Genomic DNA, 11,385 nt, shown 5'->3' on the forward strand with positions numbered 1-11,385 from the left:
ACTGTCTCTATTATATTATGACAGACCAGCTAGATCTACTGTCTCTATTATATTATGACAGACCAGGTAGATATACTGTATCTATTATATTATGACAGACCAGCTAGATCTACTGTCTCTATTATATTTTGACAGACCAGGTAGATCTTCTGTCTCTACTCTATTATATTATGACAGACCAGCTAGATCTACTGTCTCTATTATATTATGACAGACCAGCTAGATCTACTGTCTATGTTGTTTTATGACAGACCAGCTAGATCACTGTCTCTGGGTCTCTATTATCTTATGACAGACCAGCTAGATCACTGTCTCTATTATATTATGACAGACCAGCTAGATCTACTGTCTCTATTATATTATGACAGACCAGCTAGATCTACTGTCTCTATTATATTATGACAGACCAGCTAGATCTACTGTCTCTATTATATTATGACAGACCAGCTAGATCTACTGTCTCTATTATATTATTACAGACCAGCTAGATCTACTGTCTCTATTTTAATATGACAGACCAGCTAGATCTGTCTCTGTGTCTCTATTGTATTATGACAGACCAGCTAGATCTACTGTCTCTATTATATTATGACAGACCAGCTAGATCTACTGTCTCTGTGTCTCTATTATATTATGACAGACCAGCTAGATCTACTGTCTCTATTATATTATGACAGACCAGCTAGATCTACTGTCTCTATTATATTATGACAGATCAGCTAGATCTACTGTCTCTATTATATTATGACAGACCAGCTAGATCTACTGTCTCTATTATATTATGACAGACCAGCTAGATCTACTGTCTCTATTATATTATGACAGACCAGCTAGATCTACTGTCTCTATTATATTATGACAGACCAGCTAGATCTACTGTCTCTATTATATTATGACAGACCAGCTAGATCTACTGTCTCTATTATATTATGACAGACCAGCTAGATCTACTGTCTCTATTATATTATGACAGACCAGATCAGCTAGATCTACTGTCAGACCAGCTCTCTATTATATTATGACAGACCAGCTAGATCTACTGTCTCTATTATATTATGACAGACCAGCTAGATCTACTGTCTCTATTATATTATGACAGACCAGCTAGATCTACTGTCTCTATTATATTATGACAGACCAGCTAGATCTACTGTCTCTATTATATTATGACAGACCAGCTAGATCTACTGTCTCTATTATATTATGACAGACCAGCTAGATCTACTGTCTCTATTATATTATGACAGACCAGCTAGATCTACTGTCTCTATTATATTATGACAGACCAGCTAGATCTACTGTCTCTATTATATTATGACAGACCAGCTAGATCTACTGTCTCTATTATATTATGACAGACCAGCTAGATCTACTGTCTCTATTATTATTATGACAGACCAGCTAGATCTACTGTCTCTATTATATTATGACAGACCAGCTAGATCTACTGTCTCTATTATATTATGACAGACCAGCTAGATCTACTGTCTCTATTATATTATGACAGACCAGCTAGATCTACTGTCTCTATTATATTATGACAGACCAGCTAGATCTACTTTCTCTATTATATTATCACATCCCAGCAGATCTACTGTCTCTATTATATTATGACAGACCAGCTAGATCTACTGTCTCTATTATATTATGACAGACCAGCTAGATCTACTGTCTCTATTATATTATGACAGACCAGCTAGATCTACTGTCTCTATTATATTATGACAGACCAGCTAGATCTACTGTCTCTATTATATTATGACAGACCAGCTAGATCTACTGTCTCTATTATATTATGACAGACCAGCTAGATCTACTGTCTCTATTATATTATGACAGACCAGCTAGATCTACTGTCTCTATTATATTATGACAGACCAGCTAGATCTACTGTCTCTATTATATATATGACAGACCAGCTAGATCTACTGTCTCTATTATATTATGACAGACCAGCTAGATCTACTGTCTCTATTATATTATGACAGACCAGCTAGATCTACTAGATATTATGACAGACCAGCTAGATCTACTGTCTCTATTATATTATGACAGACCAGCTAGATCTACTGTCTCTATTATATTATGACAGACCAGCTAGATCTACTGTCTCTATTATATTATGACAGACCAGCTAGATCTACTGTCTCTATTGTATTATGACAGACCAGCTAGATCTACTGTCTCTATTATATTATGACAGACCAGCAAGATCTACTGTCTCTATTATATTATGACAGACCAGCTAGATCTACTGTCTCTATTATATTATGACAGACCAGCTAGATCTGCTCTCTCTCTATTATATTATGAGAGACCAGCAACATCAACTGTATTTATTATATTATGACAGACCAGCTATATCTACTGTCTCTATTATATTATGACAGAACAGCTATATCTACTGTCTCTACTATATTATGACAGACCAGCTAGATCTACTGTCTCTATTATATTATGACAGACCAGCTAGATCTACTGTCTCTATTATATTATGACAGACCAGCTAGATCTACTGTCTCTATTATATTATGACAGACCAGCTAGATCTACTGTCTCTATTATATTATGACAGACCAGCTAGATCTACTGTCTCTATTATATTATGACAGACCAGCTAGATCTACTGTCTCTATTATATTATGACAGACCAGCTAGATCTACTGTCTCTATTATATTATGACAGACCAGCTAGATCTACTGTCTCTATTATATTATGACAGACCAGCTAGATCTGTCTCTATTTATATTATGACAGACCAGCTAGATCTATGTCTCTATTATATTATGACAGACCAGCTAGATCTACTGTCTCTATTATATTATGACAGACCAGCTAGATCTACTGTCTCTATTATATTATGACAGACCAGCTAGATCTACTGTCTCTGTATCTATTATATTATGACAGACCAGCTAGATCTACTGTCTCTATTATATTATGACAGACCAGCTAGATCTACTGTCTCTATTATATTATGACAGACCAGCTAGATCTACTGTCTCTATTATATTATGACAGACCAGCTAGATCTACTGTCTCTATTATATTATGACAGACCAGCTAGATCTATTATGTCTCTATTATATTATGACAGACCAGCTAGATCTACTGTCTCTATTATATTATGACAGACCAGCTAGATCTACTGTCTCTATTATATTCTATTATATTATGACAGACCAGCTAGATCTACTGTCTCTATTATATTATGACAGACCAGCTAGATCTACTGTCTCTATTATATTATGACAGACCAGCTAGATCTACTGTCTCTATTATATTATGACAGACCAGCTAGATCTACTGTCTCTATTATATTATGACAGACCAGCTAGATCTACTGTCTCTATTATATTATGACAGACCAGCTAGATCTACTGTCTCTATTATATTATGACAGACCAGCTAGATCTACTGTCTCTATTATATTATGACAGACCAGCTAGATCTACTGTCTCTATTATATTATGACAGACCAGCTATCTACTGTCTCTATTATATTATGACAGACCAGCTAGATCTACTGTCTCTATTATATTATGACAGACCAGCTAGATCTACTGTCTCTATTATATTATGACAGACCAGCTAGATCTACTGTCTCTATTATATTATGACAGACCAGCTAGATCTACTGTCTCTATTATATTATGACAGACCAGCTAGATCTACTGTCTCTATTATATTATGACAGACCAGCTAGATCTACTGTCTCTATTATATTATGACAGACCAGCTAGATACTGTCTCTATCTCAGACCAGCTAGATCTATGTCTCTATGACAGACCAGCTAGATCTACTGTCTCTATTATATTATGACAGACCAGCTAGTCTCTATTATATTATGACAGACCAGCTAGATCTACTGTCTCTCTATATATTATGACAGACCAGCTAGATCTACTGTCTCTATTATATTATATTATGACAGACCAGCTAGATCTACTGTCTCTATTATATTATGACAGACCAGCTAGATCTACTGTCTCTATTATATTATGACAGACCAGCTAGATCTACTCTCTCTATTATATTATGACAGACCAGCTAGATCTACTGTCTCTATTATATTATTATGACAGACCAGCTAGATCTACTGTCTCTATTATATTATGACAGACCAGCTAGATCTACTGTCTCTATTATATTATGACAGACCAGCTAGATCTACTGTCTCTATTATATTATGACAGACCAGCTAGATCTACTGTCTCTATTATATTATGACAGACCAGCTAGATCTACTGTCTCTATTATATTATGACAGACCAGCTAGATCTACTGTCTCTATTATATTATGACAGACCAGCTAGATCTACTGTCTCTATTATATTATGACAGACCAGCTAGATCTACTGTCTCTATTATATTATGACAGACCAGCTGGATCTACTGTCTCTATTCTATTATGACAGACCAGCTAGATCTACTGTCTCTATTATAATATGACAGACCAGACCAGCTAGATCTACTGTCTCTATTATATTATTACAGACCAGCTAGATCTACTGTCTCTATTATATTATGACAGACCAGCTAGATCTACTGTCTCTATTATATTATGACAGACCAGCTAGATCTACTGTCTCTATTATATTATGACAGACCAGCTAGATCTACTGTCTCTATTATATTATGACAGACCAGCTAGATCTACTGTCTCTATTATATTATGACAGACCAGCTAGATCTACTGTCTCTATTATATTATGACAGACCAGCTAGATCTACTGTCTCTATTATATTATGACAGACCAGCTAGATCTACTGTCTCTATTATATTATGACAGACCAGCTAGATCTACTGTCTCTATTATATTATGACAGACCAGCTAGATCTACTGTCTCTATTATATTATGACAGACCAGCTAGATCTACTGTCTCTATTATATTATGACAGATCTACCAGCTAGATCTACTGTCTCTATTATATTATATTATGACAGACCAGCTAGATCTACTGTCTCTATTATATTATGACAGACCAGCTAGATCTACTGTCTCTATTATATTATGACAGACCAGCTAGATCTACTGTCTCTATTATATTATGACAGACCAGCTAGATCTACTGTCTCTATTATATTATGACAGACCAGCTAGATCTACTGTCTCTTATATTATGACAGACCAGCTAGATCTACTGTCTCTATTATATTATGACAGACCATATTATTATATTATGACAGACCAGCTAGATCTACTGTCTCTATTATATTATGACAGACCAGCTAGATCTACTGTCTCTATTATATTATGACAGACCAGCTAGATCTACTGTCTCTATTATATTATGACAGACCAGCTAGATCTACTGTCTCTATTATATTATGACAGACCAGCTAGATCTACTGTCTCTATTATATTATGACAGACCAGCTAGATCTACTGTCTCTATTATATTATGACAGACCAGCTAGATCTACTGTCTCTATTATATTATGACAGACCAGCTAGATCTACTGTCTCTATTATATTATGACAGACCAGCTAGATCTACTGTCTCTATTATATTATGACAGACCAGCTAGATCTGTCTCTATTATATTATGACAGACCAGCTAGATCTACTGTCTCTATTATATTATGACAGACCAGCTAGATCTACTGTCTCTATTATATTATGACAGACCAGCTAGATCTACTGTCTCTATTATATTATGACAGACCAGCTAGATCTACTGTCTCTATTATATTATGACAGACCAGCTAGATCTACTGTCTCTATTATATTATGACAGACCAGCTAGATCTACTGTCTCTATTATATTATGACAGACCAGCTAGATCTACTGTCTCTATTATATTATGACAGACCAGCTAGATCTACTGTCTCTATTATATTATGACAGACCAGCTAGATCTACTGTCTCTATTATTATATATGACAGACCAGCTAGATCTACTGTCTCTATTATATTATGACAGACCAGCTAGATCTACTGTCTCTATTATATTATGACAGACCAGCTAGATCTACTGTCTCTATTATATTATGACAGACCAGCTAGATCTACTGTCTCTATTATATTATGACAGACCAGCTAGATCTACTGTCTCTATTATATTATGACAGACCAGCTAGATCTACTGTCTCTATTATATTATGACAGACCAGCTAGATCTACTGTCTCTATTATATTATGACAGACCAGCTAGATCTACTGTCTCTATTATATTATGACAGACCAGCTAGATCTACTGTCTCTATTATATTATGACAGACCAGCTAGATCTACTGTCTCTATTATATTATGACAGACCAGCTAGATCTACTGTCTCTATTATATTATGACAGACCAGCTAGATCTACTGTCTCTATTATATTATGACAGACCAGCTAGATCTACTGTCTCTATTATATTATGACAGACCAGCTAGATCTACTGTCTCTATTATATTATGACAGACCAGCTAGATCTACTGTCTCTATTATATTATGACAGACCAGCTAGATCTACTGTCTCTATTATATTATGACAGACCAGCTATTATATTATGACAGACCAGTCTCTACTGTCTCTATTATATTATGACAGACCAGCTAGATCTACTGTCTCTATTATATTATGACAGACCAGCTAGATCTACTGTCTCTATTATATTATGACAGACCAGCTAGATCTACTGTCTCTATTATTACAGACCAGACAGACCAGCTAGATCTACTGTCTCTATTATATTATGACAGACCAGCTAGATCTACTGTCTCTATTATATTATGACAGACCAGCTAGATCTACTGTCTCTATTATATTATGACAGACCAGCTAGATCTACTGTCTCTATTATATTATGACAGACCAGCTAGATCTACTGTCTCTATTATATTATGACAGACCAGCTAGATCTACTGTCTCTATTATTTTATGACAGACCAGCTAGATCTACTGTCTCTATTATTTTATGAAAGACCAGCTAAATCTACTGTCTCTATTTTATTATTACAGACCAGGTAGATCTACTGTCTCTAATATATTATGACAGACCAGCTAGATACACTGTCTCTATTATATTATGACAGACCAGCTAGATCTACTGTACTGTCTCTATTATATTATGACAGACCAGCTAGATTTACTGTCTCTATTATATTATGACAGACCAGCTAGATCTACTGTCTCTATTATATTATGACAGACCAGCTAGATCTACTGTCTCTATTATATTATGACAGACCAGCTAGATCTACTGTCTCTATTATATTATGACAGACCAGCTAGATCTACTGTCTCTATTATATTATGACAGACCAGCTAGATCACTGTCTCTATTATATTATGACAGACCAGCTAGATCTACTGTCTCTATTATATTATGACAGACCAGCTAGATCTACTGTCTCTATTATATTATGACAGACCAGCTATATGTCTATTATATTATGACAGACCAGCTAGATCTACTGTCTCTATTATATTATGACAGACCAGCTAGATCTACTGTCTCTATTATATTATGACAGACCAGCTAGATCTACTGTCTCTATTATATTATGACAGACCAGCTAGATGTCTACTGTCTCTGTCTCTATTATATATGACAGACCAGCTAGATCTACTGTCTCTATTATATTATGACAGACCAGCTAGATCTATGTCTCTATTATATTATGACAGACCAGCTAGATCTGTCTCTATTATATTATGACAGACCAGCTAGATCTACTGTCTCTATTATATTATGACAGACCAGCTAGATCTACTGTCTCTATTATATTATGACAGACCAGCTAGATCTACTGTCTCTATTATATTATGACAGACCAGCTAGATACTGTCTCTATTATTATTATGACAGACCAGCTAGATCTACTGAGTCTCTTATATTATGACAGACCAGCTAGATCTACTGTCTCTATTATAAAATGACAGACCAGGTAGATCTACTGTCTATATTATAATATGACAGACCAGGTTATATTATGACAGACCAGCTAGATCTACTGTCTCTATTATATTATGACAGACCAGCTAGATCTACTGTGTCTATTATATTATGACAGACCGGCTAGATCTACTGTCTCTATTATATTATGACAGACCAGCTAGATCTACTGTCTCTATTATATTATGACAGACCAGCTAGATCTACTGTCTCTATATATTATGACAGACCAGCTAGATCTACTGTCTCTATTATATTATGACAGACCAGCTAGATCTACTGTCTCTATTATATTATGACAGACCAGCTAGATCTACTGTCTCTATTATATTATGACAGACCAGCTAGATCTACTGTCTCTATTATATTATGACAGACCAGCTAGATCTACTGTCTCTATTATATTATGACAGACCAGCTAGATCTACTGTCTCTATTATATTATGACAGACCAGCTAGTACTACTGTCTCTATTATATTATGACAGACCAGCTAGATCTACTGTCTCTATTATATTATGACAGACCAGCTAGATCTACTGTCTCTATTATATTATGACAGACCAGCTAGATCTACTGTCTCTATTATATTATGACAGACCAGCTAGATCTACTGTCTATGTTGTTTTATGACAGACCAGCTAGATCACTGTCTCTATTATATTATGACAGACCAGCTAGATCAACTGTCTCTATTATATTATGACAGACCACCTAGATTTACTGTCTCTATTATATTATGACAGACCAGCTAGATCTACTGTCTCTATTATATTATGACAGACCAGCTAGATACTGTCTCTGTCTCTAGACCAGCTAGATCTATTATATATGACAGACCAGCTAGATCTACTGTCTCTATTATATTATGACAGACCAGCTAGATCTACTGTCTCTATTATATTATGACAGACTGTCTCTATTATATTATGACAGACCAGCTAGATCTACTGTCTCTATTATGATTACCAGCTAGATCCAGCTAGATCTGACACTGTCTCTGTTCTATATTATGACAGACCAGCTAGATCTACTGTCTCTATTATATTATGACAGACCAGCTAGATCTACTGTCTCTATTATATTATGACAGACCAGCTAGATCTACTGTCTCTATTATATTATGATATTATGACAGACCAGCTAGATCTCTGTCTCTATTATATTATGACAGACCAGCTAGATCTACTGTCTCTATAATATTATGACAGACCAGCTAGATCTGTCTCTATTATATTATGGGAGACCAGCTAGATCTACTGTCTCTATTATATTATGACAGACCAGCTAGATTACTGTCTCTATTATATTATGACAGACCAGCTAGATCTGTCTCTATTATATTATGACAGACCAGCTAGATCTACTGTCTCTATTATATTATGACAGACCAGCTAGATCTACTGTCTCTATTATATTATGACAGACCAGCTAGATCTACTGTCTCTATTATATTATGACAGACCAGCTAGATCACTGTCTCTATTATATTATGACAGACCAGCTGTCTCTATTATATTATGACAGACAGCTAGATCTACTGTCTCTATTATATTATGACAGACCAGCTAGATCTACTGTCTCTATTATATTATGACAGACCAGCTAGATCTACTGTCTCTATTATATTATGACAGACCAGCTAGATCTACTGTCTCTATTATATTATGACAGACCAGCTAGATCTACTGTCTCTATCTATTATATTATGACAGACCAGCTAGATCTACTGTCTCTATTATATTATGACAGACCAGCTAGATCTACTGTCTCTATTATATTATGACAGACCAGCTAGATTTACTGTCTCTATTATATTATGACAGACCAGCTAGATCTACTGTCTCTATTATATCATGACAGACCAGCTAGATATGTCTCTATTATATTATGACAGACCAGCTAGATCTACTGTCTCTATTATATTATGACAGACCAGCTAGATCTACTGTCTCTATCTATTATGACAGACCAGCTAGATCCATAGACCACCAGCTAGATCTACTGTCTCTATTATATATTATGACAGACCAGCTAGATCTACTGTCTCTATTATATTATGACAGACCAGCTAGATCTGTCTCTATTATATTATGACAGACCAGCTAGATCTTCTATTATATTATGACAGACCAGCTAGATCTACTGTCTCTATTATATTATGACAGACCAGCTAGATCTACTGTCTCTATTATATTATGACAGACCAGCTAGATCTACTGTCTCTATTATATTATGACAGACCAGCTAGATCTACTCTATCTCTATTATATTATGACAGACCAGTCTCTAGATCTGACACTGCTAGATCTACTGTCTCTATTATATTATGACAGACCATGACAGACCATTATATTATGACAGACCAGCTAGTCTCTGTCTCTATATTATTATGACAGACCATTATATTATGACAGACTGTCTCTATTATATTATGACAGACCAGCTAGATCTACTGTCTCTATTATATTATGACAGACCAGCTAGATCTACTGTCTCTATTATATTATGACAGACCAGCTATTACTGTCTCTATTTATGACAGACCAGCTAGATCTACTGTCTCTATTATATTATGACAGACCAGCTAGAGATCTACTGTCTCTATTATATTATGACAGACCAGCTAGATCACTGTCTCTATTATATTATGACAGACCAGCTAGATCTACTGTCTCTATTATATTATGACAGACCAGCTAGATCTACTGTCTCTATTATATTATGACAGACCAGCTAGATCTACTGTCTCTATTATATTATGACAGACCAGCTTATCTTATGACAGACCAGCTAGATCTGTCTCTATTATATTATGACAGACCAGCTAGATCTACTGTCTCTATTGACCAGCTATATTATGACAGACCAGACAGACCAGCTAGATCTACTGTCTCTTATTATTATACAGACCAGCTATCTACTGTCCAGCTAGATCTACTATGACAGACCAGCTAGATCTACTGTCTCTATTATATTATGACCGACCAGCTAGCTCTACTGTCTCTATTATATATTATGACAGACCAGCTAGATCTGCTGTCTCTATTATATTATGACAGACCAGCTAGATCTACTGTCTCTATTATATTATGACAGACCAGCTAGATCTACTGTCTCTATTATATTATGACAGACCAGCTAGACTGTCTCTATTATATTATGACAGACCAGCTAGATCTATTGTATTATATTATGACAGACCAGCTAGATCTACTGTCTCTATTATATTATGACAGACCAGCTATGTCTCTATTATATTATGACAGACCAGCTAGATGACAGACCAGCTAGATCTACTGTCTCTATTATATTATGACAGACCAGCTAGATCTACTGTCTCTGTCTCTATTATATTATGACAGACCATCTAGATCTACTGTCTCTATTATATTATGACAGACCAGCTAGATCTACTGTCTCTATTATATTATGACAGACCAGCTAGATCTACTGTCTCTATTATATTATGACAGACCAGCTAGATCTACTG

This window comes from Oncorhynchus masou, chromosome 8 (genome assembly GCF_036934945.1).
Source record: "Oncorhynchus masou masou isolate Uvic2021 chromosome 8, UVic_Omas_1.1, whole genome shotgun sequence".
Lineage (NCBI taxonomy): Eukaryota > Metazoa > Chordata > Actinopteri > Salmoniformes > Salmonidae > Oncorhynchus > Oncorhynchus masou.